The sequence below is a fragment of the Grammomys surdaster genome, unplaced genomic scaffold (genome assembly GCF_004785775.1).
Source record: "Grammomys surdaster isolate TR1022 unplaced genomic scaffold, NIH_TR_1.0 126391, whole genome shotgun sequence".
NCBI classification, from domain to species: domain Eukaryota; kingdom Metazoa; phylum Chordata; class Mammalia; order Rodentia; family Muridae; genus Grammomys; species Grammomys surdaster.
The window spans coordinates 14,284,963-14,302,304 of record NW_021621185.1 but is presented as its reverse complement, the minus strand read 5'-3'; the positions used below and the strand labels follow the sequence as shown (position 1 = coordinate 14,302,304).

The 17,342-nt window shown below is 41.4% G+C and overlaps 1 protein-coding gene and 1 pseudogene across 3 annotated transcripts in view; one reads left to right on the top strand and one right to left on the bottom strand.

The window, feature by feature from the left end:
* Window positions 1-17,342, bottom strand: part of Ssbp2 (single stranded DNA binding protein 2) — a 266,016-nt gene that overhangs the window by 87,397 nt on the left and 161,277 nt on the right. The window lies entirely within an intron of this gene.
* On the top strand, window positions 7,390-8,396 carry LOC114614480 (annotated as a pseudogene).

Sequence of the window (17,342 nt, the reverse complement as noted above, 5' to 3'; positions counted from 1 at the left end):
AATAAATATCACTGACATTTTTGCCATTCTTACAATAGCCAAGGTTTCCAGTATCCGTTCTATAAAGATTCTTTGAGCAGCCCTGCTTCTCTATCCCTATGTATCTCTACTATTTTCTTTCCCAATCTGCACATATTTCTAGGTTTCTGACATTTATTTACAAGCACAAATGTGTCTATGTCATTTTTTCAAATGACTTTAAAACAAATGACCCTATTTCATTTCGTAGAGGATAAATAACAGACAATTCAGAATAGTGTTGGGAATGTAGTATTATGAAGCTTCCTCTACCTTGAGTATTATTAGTAATCATGGCTGATAGAAGACTGTAAGTCTGACAATTACCAAAAAAGAAATGCAATGAGAATGAAAAAAAGAAAAGAGAGAGACCACTAAAAGTAAAACAAAAACCAGAGCAGACTATGCAAGAACTGTGGGGCAACTTAAAAAAGTACAATACAGAGTATAATATAGTCCAGACAGAAAGATGTAGTGTGTCGTGGTGGTTTGAATATGCTTGACCCAGGGATGGTACGACCAGATGTGGCCTTTTTGAGGTAGGTGTGGCTTTGTTGGAAAAAGTGTGTCAGTGTGGAGGTGGGCTTTGAGACCCTCTTCCTAACTATGTGGGAACCAGTCTTCTGTTGTTTGCCTTTGCATGAAGATGTAGAACTCTCAGCTCTTCCTGAACTGTGCCTGCCTGGACGCTGCCATGTTCCCACCTTGACGATAATGGACCGAACTTCTGAACCTGTAAGCCAGCCCCAATTAAATGTTGTCCTTTATAAGAGCTGCCTTGGTCATGGTGTTTGTTCATAGTAGTAAAACCCTAGCTAAGACAGATGTTGGTACCAGGGACTGAGGTATTGTTGTGGTAAGCCTGACCATGTTTTTGTTTGAAAGAATGTGGATTTGGGGATTTTGGATTTGGAAAGCAGTGGAAGGCTTTAAGTGAGTCTTAACAGGCCGTGGTACTAGGAATACGGAAGACGGTGGTACTGAGGGTGATTTGAACTGTGTAGATACAAGAGGCTTCAATGGAGAAGAATGCTAGGATTTGCCCAAAAGACTGTTTTGTCATATTTTGATGAAGAACATGGCTGGTTTTTACCATTGTCCATAGAGTATGCCTGAGGCTAAGATGAAGAGATTTAGATTAACTGCTTTGACAAAGAAATTCTCAAAACAGCCTCATATAAATTCTGTTGCGTAGTTACTAAAATTCACTCCTATCATGAGCTTTTTAATGAAAAGTAGCAAGCTTCAAAAGAAAAAAACATATACTGTATGGTTCAAAGTATAAAAGAGCACCAATGGAGTTATCCTGTGTTCAAGGAAATAAACAGATTAAGGGAGTGGTAATTTTGGGACAAAATCCCACCCAGCTAAATTTAGGACCAGGAATGGTGGTACAAGCCTTTAATCCCACAAGATAAAGGCAAGCAGACCTCTAGTTCAAGGCCAGCCTGGTATAAAGCAAATTCTAGGTAAAGAAAAGCTTAGGTCCGGGTGGTACAAGGTACGTGGTGGTGCATGCCTTTTACTCTCAGCTTTCAGGAGACAGAGCCATGCAGATTTCTGAATTCAAGGTCAATCTACAGAGCCAGTTCCAAGACAACCAAGCTTAGGCAGTGAAGGAGTTGGAAAACAGAAAGCTGGTGATAATGTAATAGAACAAGGGGGCCAAGTTACAGCTCCAGCAAGCAGCAGAACTCAGCAGCTTCATCCATGTGGCCCTGACTTTAGAATCAAAAATAGAAGACACTACTGAGAAAAATTGATGCTGGTTAGCTGGAGCTAAGAAATTAGCAGTGATTAAGACGAGTTCGGTATCACTGAGGTGAAATTTTCTGGGAAGTGTTTTCTGAGAGCACAAACCTGTTTTCCAGAGATAGCCAAAGCTGTACTTTGTGTTGGAGCTAGACTCGGTAATGTATACAAATCACCCAGGTAGTACTGGTTTTAAAGCCAAGAAGGGGTCATGGAGAACAGCTGAGGCTTGGCACTGTGAGAGGCCATGAAAGGCCATTGGTGAAGGTACAGCCTCAATTGTAGTTGACAACCCAGGACTGAAGTGGGCCTACAAAGAAGCTGAGGCTTAGCACCAGGAAGGGAGCCTATGAGAGGCTATTGGTAAAGCCTAGTTGCAGCGAATTGGAGTTGCCAATACCATGTGTTGATTGCCAAGAACAGCAGCAGCAATGTTGTGGAGTCAGCCAGACTCTAGAGTGCTACAGAGGACAGAGCTGGAGGAGCTGAGAGTTCTACAGCTTCATCCAAAGGCAAACAGAAGAAGACTGGTTCCCATGAGGCTAGTAAGAGGGTCTCGAAGCCCACCCCCACAGTGACACACTTCCTTCAACAAGGCCATACCTACTCTAAGGCCACGCCTAATGGTGCCACTCCCTCGGACAAGCATATTCAAACCACCACATGAGTGAAGCACCAAGAACTGAGAATTCATCTTCTTTTTTTTTTTTTTTTTTTTTTTTTTTTTGGTTTTTCGAGACAGGGTTTCTCTGTGTAGCCCTGGCTGTCCTGGAACTCACTCTGCAGACCAGGCTGGCCTCGAACTCAGAAATCCACCTGTCTCTGCCTCCCAAGTGCTGGGATTACAGGCGTGCGCCACCACCGCCCAGCTGAGAATTCATCTTCATTATTATCAGTCACCAAACTCCAAAACTAGGAAACACAGAACACCAACCATTATACAATAAAAAAAATGTATTATGTTTAAATTGCAGAAAATAAAGGATTAAAAAATGCTGAGAAAAGTGAAACATTCTTTTCTGTTCCCCAGACTGAATCCCTCAGGCTCATTCCTAGCACTCACAGAACACCAGCTACAGCCTCCCCTTCCCAGTGCTCATGTCCCTGTAGATCCCAGGGACATGCTCTCCCCTTCCTGCTCCCACTCCTCCCTGCATCCCATCCTCCAACACCAGCAGGCATTCCCTGTAAGCACACTGACCAGGCCAGGAAAACAGGCAACACACAGCCATCACACTCTGAAAATCAAGAGAAGGAACGGAAATCAATAAACAAAATACCCACCCAACAAAGAGAAACCCAGAAATCGGCACCTAGACATATAATCACATGAAACAGATACTGTAAGGCCAGCACAAGAACACAGTCAGTAACAGCCAGGGCAGTATGTCTTCACTACAGCCCAGCTCTCCTACCGAAGCAGGCCATGAATGTTCCAACGTAGCTGACACACAAGAAAAAGATCTTAAAACAAAATGTATGAAAATGATAGAGGTTCTTCAAGAGGAAATGAATGATGAATCCCTTAAAGAAAGCCAGGAAAACACAATTGAACAATTGGAAGAAATGAATAAATTTCTTAAAGAAACCAGGAAAAAAAAAACCCAAAACTGTTGAAGGAAATAAAACTGCTTAAGACCTGTAAATGGAAAGAGAAGCAATAAAGGAAACAAACAAACAAACAGAAAGTGTATTCTGGAAATGAAAAGTTTAGGAATTCAAACAGAACTACAGAGAAAATCCTTACCAACAAAATACAAGAGATAAAACAGAGAATCTCAGGCATTGATGATGTAAGAGAAGAAATCGATATATCAATCAAAGAAAATGTTAAATCTAAAACATTCCTGACACAAAAGATCCAGGAAATCTAGGAACAAAAGAACAAACCAAAAAATAATAGGAATAGAGGAAGGAGAAGAATCTGACCCAAAGGCCCAGAAAATATTTTCAACAAAATCATTAAAAAAAAAGTTTCTTAACCTAAAGAACATATCTATAAAAGTACAAGAAGCTTACAGAACACTAAACAGATTGGAGCAGAAAAGAAAGTCCCCTCCCCAAATAATCAAAACACCAAACACACAGACCAATGAAAGAATATTAAAAGCTGCAAGGGAAAAAATATGAAGACAGATCTATCAGAATTACATCAAACTTTTCAATGAAGACTCTAAAAGCCAGAAGGTCCTGGAGAGATGTACCACAGACTCTAAGAAACCACATGTCAGCCCAGAGAATTATATCCAGCAAAATATCAATCACCATAGATGGAGATAATAAGAATATTCCATGATAAAGTCAAATTTAAACAATATCAATTTATAAATCCAGCTCTATAGAAGATGCTAGAGGGAACACTAACCCAAGGAGTTTAAATACACACATGAAAATACAGGAAATAAGTTTCACACTAGCAAAACTAAAACAAGATGTTTACAGAAAATTTCATACAAACACAAAAGAATACACTTCAATACCCTTCAAGAATACATTTCAAGAGCCTAATGGATCTTTCTCAAAAATTGACCACATACATGGTCACAAGCACATCGCAAAAAATACAAGAAAACTGAAATAACCAGCAGTATCCTATCAGATCATTATAGATTAAAGCTGAGTATCAGTATCAATAGAAACAACAGAAAGCCTACCACATCATGGAAACTGAATATGCTTGGCCCAGGGAGTGGCACTATTAGGTGGTGTGGCCTTGTAGGTGTGACCTTGCTAGTTTAAGGTCATTAGAAGCCCAAAATGACCTGGGGGAAGTGTGAGCTTCCAGTTGAATGGACTGTTTGTTGTGGCTCCTAGCAGGAACACCCCTCCCTCTGGAACCAAAACCTCTAGGCCAGCAGACCTTAAGGCTGCAGGGACAGGAAGCAAAAACTTTCCTAGTAGGTCACTAGGAGTTCCCTTTTCCACCTCTTGACTCCCAGACCCATGAATTCTGGCTGCGGCAGAAACTAGACACTAAAATTCAATGAAAATGGGCTCATAGCATACCCAAACTTATGAGACGCAACGAAGGTGATGCTGAGAGGAATTTCATGACACTAAGGCCTACAAGAAAAGAAAAAAATAAAGGAAGATATTGTACTAGTAACTTAACAGCACACCTGAAAACTCTAAAACAAAAAGAAGTAAGCGCACTCAAGAGGAGTAAACCTCAAGAAATAATCAAACCAAGGGTTAAAAATCAACAAAATAGAAAAAGAACAATAAGGGATCAATAGACCTGGTTCTTTCTTTAATAGAGCTGGCCCTTCAAAGAATCAACAAGACAGACAAACTCTTGTCCAAGCTAACAAGGGCACAGAGGGAGTGTCCAAGCTAACAAGGGCACAGAGGGAGCGTCCAAGCTAACAGAATAATAAATTAAAGAGGAGACGCAACAACACACACCGAGGAAATCCACAGAAGTCACAAGGACATCTTTTAAAAATCTGTATGCTACCTAATTGAAAAATCTAAAAGAAATAGATAAATTTCTCCATACATACCACTTACTGATCAAGACCAGATAAACAACTTAAATAAACCTATAACCCCCAGTGAAGCAATCACTGAAAGTCTTTCAACTAAAAAAGCTCAAGGGCAGATGGCTTTAGTGAAGAATTCTATAAGAGATTCAAAGAAAAGCTAATACTAATATTCCTTAAGCAATTTCACAAAATAGAAACAAATGGAATACTGGAAATTTATTTTATAAGACCACAGTCACACTGATATGCAAATCATATAAAGAATCAACAAGGAAAGAGAATTACAGACCAATTTCCTTTATGGACATAGATGCAAAAATACTCAATAAAATAATTGCAAACTAAATCATAAAAATCAATAAAATAATTGCAAACTAAATCATAAAAATGATTACCCACCATGATCAAGTGGGCTTCAGCCCAGAGACGCAAGGATGGTTCAATAAACAAAAATCAAAAAATGTAATCCATCATTTAAAACTGAAAGGAAAAAAACTACCTGATCAACTTATTAGATGAAGAAAGGGCTTTTGACTAAATACAATACCCCTTCATAATACAAGGGACATACCTAAACATTATAAAGATAATCTATAGCAATACTATACCCAATATCAATTAAATAGACACAAACCCAAAGCAATTCCAATAAACCCAGGAACAAGATAGGACCGTCTGTGTTCTCCTTATCTATTCAATATAATACTTGAACTTTTAGCTAGAGCAAATAAGAAAGCTAAAAGAGATCAAAAGAATACAATTGGAAAGAAAGAAGTCAAAGTATAGGGGTTTTTTGCATATGATAGTATACATAAGTAACCCAAAAAATTCTACAAGGAAACTCCTATAGCTGATGAATACTTTCAGCAAAGTGGATGGATACAAGATTAACTCAAACAAAAGCCAAACCAAAACAAAAAAACAACAAACAAGCAAACAAATAAAAAGAGTAGCCCTCCTATATACAAACACCAAATGGACTAAGAACAAAATCAGAGAAACAATCCCTTTACAATAGCCTCAAATAATATAAAATATAGTTAAAGCCAATAAAATACGTTGGGGTAACTCTAAATAAGCAAGTGGAAGACATTAGAAATGCCAAGTCTTTGAAGAAAGAAGTTGAAGAAGATATCAGAAGATGGAAAGATAACCCATATTCATGGATTTGTAGAAGTATAACAGAAAAAAATGGCTATCTTACAGAAAGCAATCTACAGATTCAATGCACTTCCCATCAAAACCCAACATAATTCTTTACGGATCTTGAAAGAATGAGTCTCAACTTCACAAGGAAATAAAAAAAAAACTAATGTAGCTAAAGTGATCATGAACAATAAAAAAAGTGCCAGAGGTATTACCAATCCAGATTTTAAGTTTTACTACAGAGCTATAGTAATAAAACTTGTATGGTATTAGCATAAAAAGAGTCATGTTGATTAATGGAACTGAATTAAAGACAGATATAAATCCACACACCTATGGATACCAAATTTTTTATAAAGAAGCCAAAAATACACACTAGAAAAAAGACAGCATCTTCAACAAATTATGCTGGTCAAACTGGATGTTTGTATGTAGAAAAAAGCAAACAGATCCATCTTTGTCATCCTGTACAAAATTCAAGTCCAAGTGGATCAAAGACCTTAACATAAAACTAAATACACTGAACCTTAACTGAGAAAGTGGGTAACAACCTCAAATGCACTGACACAGGAGACAATGTCCTGAACAGACACCGACAGCTCAGGCTCTAAGATCAAATGAATAAATGGGACCTCATGAAACTGAAAAGCTTTGAGGGCAAAGGACACAGTCAACGGAACAAAAGTCTAGAGAACAGGAAAAGACTTTCACTAGCTCCAAATCAGATCAAGGACTAAAATCCAAAAGATATAAAGAACTCAAGAAACTAATGATCAAAAAACAAAACAAATAATCCAATTAAAAAGAAGGTACAGATGTAGACAGAGAATTCTCAATAGAGGACTCTCAAATGTCTGAGAAACAGTTAAAGAAATGGACATATACCCAAAGGATGGTCCATTTTAGCACAAGGACACTTGCTCAACCATCTTCATTATGCCTTTATTCATAATAGCCAGAAATTAGAAACAACTGGGGCTCGTTTACTATGGCTGATAATCAGGGCGGGCTGAGCGGCTGGCTTCCCACTTGGTGCCCCACTTCCATGTCTCAGCTGAAGACTGTGAAAGCCAGGATCCTCCATTGTCTCCAGAACAAGTTCCTGGCCTATCATTCATCTCTCCCAAACCAGAACAAGATCTGGATGGTGACTGTGAGCCCAGAGCAAAATGACTTCGCCCCTCTGGTGATGGTACAAGACTTTGGGGGCAGTGTGGGCCTCTGGATCCTCAATATAGATTCAGAGTGCCTGCCGCACACTCCATACCTTTGATCTGCTTGGTTTTGGAGTGAAGCTCAAGGCCAACATTCCCAAGGGACCCAGAAGGAGCTGAAGATGAGTTTGTGACCTCAATAAAAATATGGCAGAAAACCATGGGAATGGCCACCATGATCCTCCTGGGGCACAGTTTGGGAGAGTTCCTGGCCACTTCTTATTCTCTCAAGTACTCTCAAAGAGTTAAACATCCTGGGGGATCCATGGGGCTTTTCCCTACAACCAACTGACCCCAGTGAGATCTGTGCACTTCCAACCAGAGTCAAGACTGTGGCATCTGTCCTGGGACGTTCTAATCCACTGGCTGCTCTTCCAGTGGCTGGGCTTTGGGGGCCTGGGCTGGTGTTGAGGTTCCATCATGACTTTAAGGACAAGTTTGCAGACTTCTTTGAGGATGATACCATCTCAGAATACATCTACCACTGCAATGCACAGAATCCCAGTGGGGAAACAGCATCCAAAGCCATGATGGAGTTCTTTGGCTGGGCCCGGCGCCCCATGTTGGAGCGAATCCACTTAATTCGAAAAGATGTGCCCATCAGCATGATCTATGGGGCCAACACCTGGATAGATACCAGCACAGGGAAAAAGGTAAAGATGCAAAGGCCAGATTCTATGTGCGAGACATGGAGACTGAGGGTGCATCGCAGCACATCTACACTGACCAGCCACACATCTTCAATGCTGTGGTGGAAGAGATCTGTAACTCAGTTGACTGAGATGCTCTGAGAGGGAAAGGAGGAAGCCGGAGCTGCTGTCATCTATCTCCCTGTCTTAGTCAGAACCTCTGTCCTTTCCTCACCAACTAATATGTGCCAGCCACGTAGAGACTCGGCCTGTCCCCAAGATAGGACCACAGTGAAAAAGAGCACTTCCAATCCCATGCTGAGGGCAAGAGGCAGAATCTACCAGAGGCCTTGAACTCCCCAATCTGGGGAAAAGCATAAAGAGCTGCCTAGTACTGCCAGTTAGCTCCACGCCAGGTGGTGACTATGAGGAGACTGGGTGAACCATGCCATCTCCCTGCATGGCCTTCCCTTCCTCTAGACAGAGGCGGACTCCCAGCAGCCTTTCTAGTTTGGGACTGTGTCTGAGAGTAGGTTCCAGACAGGAACATCTTTCTTCTCCATCACTTCATGCCTCCATCCAAGCTCAGTGTCCACCCACCCACCAGGAGCAGCTCTGTCCGCTTGCACAACTGCTGTCATGACCTTGGAGGTCATAGTCCAAGCTCTTATTGGCAGATGAGGCAAGAGATCAGGGCAGGACACATCACATGATGGGTTCCAGCAGAACGGAGTCTACAGCCCAGCAAGCTGTGTGTGCTAAGGTTCCATGCAGACACCACTGCTGTGGAGCTGATTTAAAATTAACCTTGCTCCATATTCTAACCTGTTGTGCAGGTACACTATTATCTTGTCCTGTGTCTCAATCCTGGTTGCCTAATTTCGGACACTTGAGTTTCTTCCTCTTGTTCCTCCAACTGTGAGACTCTGAGCCTCTTCTGTGTCTTGGGTCCTAAAGCTCCTGTGTAGTATAGAGCAAAGGTGACTCCTGTTGGGAAAGGCCCTTCTACCCTAGAGTCATGTCTGGATTCACAAAGTCCATAATGTCTGCAGCATTTTCTACCTGGCCCTAGAGCTAAGTGTCCCTCCCCATGCCTCACTGAGGAGCTCTGTGCTCTGTCCTTATCAGCCACAGAAATGCTTCCCACTACCTGAACCTCTATGCCCATCATCTGTCACCATGGTCTCCAACTCACTCCGCTTCACAATTACCCATCAGCCCCTCATTCCAGGTCCTGCTCTAAGGCTCTGGGTGCTAGGCTGGGCCTGGCCCCGGAAGCCGAGCAGTTCCTGCCTCCTCTTTCACTTTTTTCCTCCTTAACTTTTATAAAGCCAACTCTTTTACCAGAATAGTATTAACTCCTGGTGCTTTGTACTACTGGTCCAGCTGCCTCGGGTTCCTTTTCTATATTAATAAAGAAGAATAAAAACTAACAAAAAAATTAGAAACAACCTAGATGCCCCTCAACAGAAGAATGGATTAAAAAAAATACTGCATTTACATGATAGATCATTACCCAGCTGTTTAAAAAATTGTATCAAAAAATTTGCAGGCAAATGGATGGAAATAGAAAAACATAAAATAAAATCCTGAGTAAGGTGACCCATGTCCACAAAGATAAATATGGTATGTATCCACTTATAAGTGGGTATTAGCTGTTAGTAAAATGATAACCAAGCTACAATCTGTAGACTCAGAGAGGTTAGGTAAAGAGAAGAGGTCTGGGTGTATGCACGGTTCTCCCTAAGGAGGGGCAGGATAATAGATCTTGCTGGACTGGGGGTGAGTGGCGATGGGAGTAGGAGAGATCAGGTGGGGTAGGAGGGATGGAATAGAAGGAGTGAGAATGGAGAGAGAGAGCTGGAATGAGGGAGCATTTGGGGGTGGTGTGGAAACCTAGTGCAGTGTAAAGTTCCTGGAATCTATGAAGGTGAACCTAGGGAGAATCTAGTAATGGGCAATACGCAGTCTCAGTTGGTAATCTCATGCAGCTAGGCAAGGCTTCCAGGGGAGGGATGGGTTGCGTTTGGTTGAGTTATTGGCCAAGATGGTCCCGTAGAGCCTGAGAAACAAACCTGGCTGATGCTATGACAAGGGGTTGCTCTCAGCAAAGTGACAGTGTGCCCCCATTGACAAAGATATCATCCACACAGCTCACTGAAAATGGGGAGATCAAGCTGGTGCCTGAATGGAGCCTTCACCCCTATATTCTAGTCTTTTTGGTGCCATAAGGCAATCTGCAGGCTACCAAAAGAGTAACATGGACACCAACCCAACTACAAAACCTTTGAGGAACAATTCCTCCTGCCTGCAAGATGTGCTAAGGCAGGGGTGGCACAGAACTTGCGGTGTCTGCAAGATATGCTGGGGCAAGGAACTTGTGGGAGTGGCTAACCAATGTCTGATTTAACTTGAGACCCACTCCAGTAGAGGAAGTCCATGGCTGACACTGCTTTGATAGCTAGGAATTGGAGACAGGATAGCCCAGATACCTAGGGTAGAACCAAACACAATAGGTAAAGAGAAGGGGAGGGAGTGAGGAAGGGAGGGAGGGAGGGAAGGAGGGAGGGAGGGAGGGAGGGAGGGAGGGAGGGAGGGAGGGAGGAAGAGATTAATGATTCCTAACAGTATTCTGCTATGCTCATAGATTAGTGGTTTGTCCAGTTGTTATCAGAGAGGCTTCCTTTAGGGCAGTAGGTGAGAATGGATGCAAAGAATCTCAGCCAGGCATTATGCAGAGAGAGTCTGGATTGGAGGCTTCCATTGTGTCCCTCCCCTCAGAGCTCAGGGAACCCCACAGAAGAGGGAGAGGGAAGATTTAAGAGTCATCAGGGAATAGAGGACACTCAGGAATACACTGAATCAACTCAGCAGGGTGCACACAGGCTCACAGAGACTGAAGAGGCAAGCACTGGGCCTGCAGGGGTCTACACCAGGTCTGCTACCTATATGTGTGGCTGTTAGCTCTGTGTTTTGGTGCAACTTCTAACTGTGGGAATGGGTGTGTCCTGACTCTTCTGCCTGCTCATAGGACTCTTTGCCTCCTGCTGGGTTACCTTGTCCAGCTCTGGCATGAGGGCATTTGTCTGGTCTTACTGTATCTTGTTTTGCCATGTTTGTTGTCTCTTAGAGGCCTGCTCTTTTCTGATGGGAGACAGAGAGTGGATCAGGGAACAAAGAGAAGTGGGAGAAGGAGGGAGTTAGGAGGAATGGAGGGAGGGGAAACTGTGGTTGAGATATATTGTATGAGAGAAGAATATATCTTCAATATGTAAAAAATTAAGCATTTAAAAGACAGAAAAACTACATACCTAAAGAGAAAGTGGCAAAGGTTATAATCAGGCCTGAAGTAGTAGCAACTATCCAATTAAGAAAAGACTCAGTACAAGTAATTATAGAAAGAGTCAGGCTCCAGAGCGAACATACAGAGAGAAGGCAATAATTTCCTACAGAAGCCACCCATGGTGAACAAGAGAGATTTAATATAAAAATACAGTAATATTTACTTTAATGTTCAAGGATGATGTCTTAGTCAGGATTTCTATTCCTGTACAAATATCATGATCAAGAAGCAAGTTGGGGAGGAAAGGGTTTATTCAGCTTACACTTCCACACTGCTGTTCATCACCAAAGGAAGTCAGGACTGGAACTCAAGCAGGTCAGGAAGCAGGAGCTGATGCAGAGGCCATGGAGGGATGTTACTCACTGGTTAGCTCAACTATATTTCTTTTTTTTTTATTGGATAATTTATTTATTTACATTTCAAATGTTATCCCCTTTCCTAGTTTCCCCTTCAGAAATCCCCTATCCCATACCTCCTCCCCCTGCTTCTATGAGGGTGCTCTCCCACACACTCACCCACTCTCATCTCCCTGCCCTGGCATTCCCCTACACTGGGCCATCAAGCCTTCACAGGACCAAGGGCCTCTCCTCTCACTGATGTCTGACAAGGCCATTCTCTGCTACACATGCAGCTGGAGCCATGGGTCTCTCCATGTGTACTCTTTTGTTGATAGTTTAATCACTGGTAGCTCTGGGGCATCTGGTTGGTTGATATTGTTGTTCTTCCTGTGGGGTTGTAAACCCCTTCAGCTCCTTCAGTCCTTTCTCTAACTCCTCCACTGGGGACCTTGTGCTCAGTCCAATGGTTGGCTGCAAGCATCCATCCCATATACAGACACCAAATCCAGACACTGAGGTGGGCGATAAGAAGTGCATGCTGACAGGAGCATGATATAGCTGTCTCCTGAGAAGCTCTGCCAAAGCCTGACAAATTCAGTTTGCTTTCTTATAGAATCCAGGACTACCAGCCCAGCAATGGCACCACCCAAAAGGGGCCCTCCCACCCTTCATCACTAACTGAGAAAATGCCTTACAGCTGGATCTCATGGCGGCATTTCCTCAAGGGAAACTCCTTTCTCTGTGATAACTCCAGCTTGTGTAAAAACCAGCTAGTACAGATGATATTCAAATACAAACTTAACAAAGTATGTCAAAACCTCTGTTAAGGACCACTAGAAAATGGACAAAAGAATTTCCAAATTTATGGGTAGAAAAACTGGCTATTATCCAATTTGAACTCTATGTCCTACATAATCCCAACAAAACAAAATCTTATCCAAGTTGTTCTGCAAATCTGATGAGCTGAGTCTGAGGTTTACACGAAAAGACCTGGACTAGTCAAACACTCAACAAATTAAATGACTGACACGACCTGATTTCAAGACTTGCTACATATCCACACCACCCAGGACAGTGTGGTGTTGGCTTTGTGGAGGGCAGTGACAGAATACATACACGAATATTCAACTGACCACTGACAATGGAGTCAAGACAACAGAATGACAAAGGACAGTGTTTAACAGTGCTGACACACTATATGTGAAGAAACATAATACTGGATAACTGTAATCAAAGTTCATTAAAAATATGTCAGAGCTCGGAGTGTAAAGGGTAAAACTATAAAACTGCCAAACTCCAAGAGGATAACAGGAGACGAACCACATGACCATCTGGATATGGCTTTCATAATGCTGCAATGGCTATGGCCAAGGTGGAAGGAGAGAAGTGATTCTTCTCCTTACCCAGCTGTGAGCAACAGTAACGAGTGGTCCATCAAGACACTCCTACAGGTGCAACAGTGGCAACAGTGTCCTGGGAACAGCCAGTCACTTTCTGACTGAATTTAAGGCTCAGTCCACAAGATAAAACCCATACCCAGAACAGTTATCAGGATCAAGAAGTGTGGCTAGGCAGGTCTACTATTATTATTCTGCTAAGTGATACAGTATTGAACCAACTCTTGATGACTTACTGTTACACTATAACACGGGTGAGGGCATCTCTCAAGCCTCATCAGAAAAGCTTCTCCTGGCAGTAGATAGCAATTAACACAAGGAGAGACGAGTGGTCGAAGTGTTGGGTACTCAGTGCTAAATGGGACGGCTCCATCACAGCTTTCCTGTCAGAGCTCAGGTATTATTGTAGAGGGGGGAGGGGTGGAAAGACTGTGGGACCAGAAGCCTTGGGTAACTACAACAAAGCAGTGGGTTTTGGATACAATGTATCAGTCACATATTAACACACCTAGTGCACAATACCTGTGCAAGCCAAGCCAGACAAAATCTAAGCATGGAGAGGGGAGGTGAATATGAAATCCTACTCCTAGCTGAGGGGATATTGGCAGTTGATAGTTACTCAGAGAAAGAGTCAGTTTTCTTTATGGGTGTGATCCAAGTAGGTACCATACTGCTGGTGGATGGCTACACACTGAAGAATATGGGCAGCACAAACTGTACTTAGTGAGGACACAAAGATGGGTGGGTAGAGATGCAAACTAAATCTGGCAGGAGTTAGGGGACATTAATATGATCAAAATACATAATATGCAACTCTCAAACAACGTTCAAAAAGTTTTATTAAGATGTCTAAGTCTATAATCTTGCATTAAGAGGGTTTCATAATACCCATTTTCTCCTTCTCTGTTGTTTCCCTAGTGATAGCTCTTCTTTGGAAAGGATACCGTCTTCCTCCTTTTCGTTACCTGCATCCATGTCCAGATTCACAGTTCAAATAAATAAAACAATCCATTCTATACTTATTCCTGCTTGCTGATGAACCAAATTTCAATGTAAATTCTGACCCCTTGTTACTGCAAATAAACATCAATATTTAATTTTGCTTTATATCTAAAAATCTGCTGACATTTGGAATGCAAATTCATACTTCTAAAACTATTTTCATTTATCATATTGTCTGTTAATAACTGTGTTTAATTTTTCTTATGTCTGCACACTGACTCTCTCTGGTCTGCCATTTCCCTTCTAGGGACCTCTGCAGTCTCCTACCTAGCTAATTCACTCCAGGCCTTGGGCTTCCTTCCTAGAACTGGGTCAGAGTACATAGGAGAATGAGAGAATGGGTGATCCCATGATTTACCAAACAATTCCTATTAAGGAAAAATTAAAAGCTCCATTTTATAAAATTTTTAAATGTTGGCTTAAGATCACTCTCATCTATTCTTTCACTTTTAGTTTCATTTTACATAAATTATGTCTTTATCTTGTCTTTATCTGTTGTGGAATGGGACAATTTGATCTTTAACACACACTATAAAATTATCAACACTTTTTACTTAAGCATGTAGATGTGATTTCAAGATTTTGTTCCTGGTTATTATTCCATAAAACTATTGGTAAAACTTTATCATTTTCTCAATGTCTACAACACTGGCATTATAATTTACTATAAACAAACTTAAGAGTCCTAGGAAAGAGAAAGCATAGTGCAGTGTGATACTTTCCTATCTTTTAACATTTATTTCTGATTTTTAAATGGAAAACACATCAAGTTCTCCAAAATGTTTTACTAGCTACAAAACTACTGAGACTGCTCTGCTCTCGCTCATAGGCCTTTCCCGGTGACAGGAGACCGGAAGGGAAAGTCCAGGTTACTCTCTTTTGTTTAGTTGCATGACAGCAAGGGTAGCAGAAGAGAAATGTAAATTTGGATGATTTAATTTTTTACTTAGCCTGTGATTCAAGCATTTATAGTTTTAATAATTATAAAGAACATAAAAATAGAAAATATCTTATAAACTTTTTTGTTATCCATTTGGACAACAATCTATAAAACACGACAGGTAGTATATTTCTATCTTAAAGAGTAATATAACTACAGCCCAGAGCTTCTGAGGGAGTGGACAGACTGTCAGGGCCACAGAAAACTGGAGCCATTCAAGAGCTGGTGAGGAGATCGAGGCTGCACAACTGCCAGGCATCTTGGAGGACAGTGGACTGTCCTTCTCACCCATGGTCTGATAGACAGTATGTCTTCCCCACTCAGCTATCCTACATGCAGCCCTGATGAAATGTTCATGTGATTTATACGCCTTCCCTCATGACTCGTTGTCTCTATAATTACCTTTCACAGTCCACTTTCTTTTAGATAGCTAGAATATTGACATAAATCACAAAGGATGGGAGATATTCCTAAAAATGAGAAGAATATGAGAGAAAATTCTTTTAAAAGGAAAGGAGGGAGGGGAAGAAGCTTCTGAAATATTGGTGTACTTTTCTTCAGTTCATACAGAACAGGATTTAAAGCAGAACTGTGAAGATGGGCCAGATATCTGTTCTCTGATGAACAGAGAGTGTGCAGGCTAACACGTGCAGTACTCAATCCTGAAGAAGGTTGTAACACATTTGTCTTTCAACTTCAAGAATGGCTCATGAGATGCCACTTTATTCTGTGAGAATTCTCTGCACCATCTCTGCAGAGCTTCTGCACAGCATAAGACTTTTACCCTTCTTATTTTCAATATACAAAGATTGCTTTTAGTCTGATTTTCAATCACGTAAGCAAGACTTGACAACTTGCCTCTCACTTCCCTACTAATCCTCCTTCAGACTGCTGGTTCAGTAGGACACTGTCTCTATTCAGAGTATCAACAGACAGAGTTGCACTTCAAAATATACCACAGCATAACCACAGCATTTGGAAAGCTGAAGCAGAAAAACCACAAGTTCAAGTCCAGCTTGGACTATGTGCCAAGAACTTGTGCCCATTCCCCAAATATATCATCAACATATATCACCACTGGAATAAACTTCAAAAGTTACAGAAACAAGTGAATAATGAAAATGTGGCATGTTTATACAAAGGAATAATATTCAGATTATTAGTAAAAATAAAGTTATGAAATCTGTAGGTAAATTAATGGATTTGTAGGTTAATGGAGAGCTGGAAACAACACTGAGTGAGGTGACACAGACTCAGAAAGACAGACATCACAAAGTCTCTCTCATCTGTGAATATTATCTTTGCATCAGATAAGTGTTTTACTCCAAACACCCACAGAGATTTATACACAGAGTCAGATGGATAGGAAAGGGGCGGATCTGTGAAAAGCTGACTATGATCAAACCACGTTATACAGAACTGAAGGCTCTCAAAGCAGGAACTGAAAAAAGAAACCTGTCAAGAACACTATAGAAATGGATGTTTTCTAGTTGTTAAATTAAAAATAAAAACATAACAAGAAAATAATCATGTAAAATTCCATGACAGAAACATCATCACGTGTGTTCCTCATGTTCCTGCACAGGAGCAGGGATGAGACGACAGTGCTTGTATCTTAGCCAAGCCTTTCGCGATGACTTAATATCTGCATAACCAGCTTTCTGATTTTCTCCTTTGTTCCTCTGGACAACCTTTCCCTGCCTTTTCTCCCTCTGCTTTTCATTCATGACTCCTCCTTCCACCAACTGGTTTTTGGCTGAGACCACAATTTCAATAAAAAATAAAAGCTGTATAGTCAGGAAGGAGGCTAACAAGCTTCCTCTCCCCAAATGTCATTAGTGACTTCCTGAATATTGGAGAAGCACATCAATTAAAAATGTTACAGGAGAGCTGGTACAGACAACAAAAGCAGGTTTCACATTCATTCTGAGCACAGCCATGTGAACTCACGTTCACTATGAGCACAGCCAGTGTGAACTCATGTTCACTATGATTGCATCCACGTGAACTCATGTTCACTATGACCACAGCCAGTGTGAACTCACATCCACTATAATCATATCCACATGAACTCATGT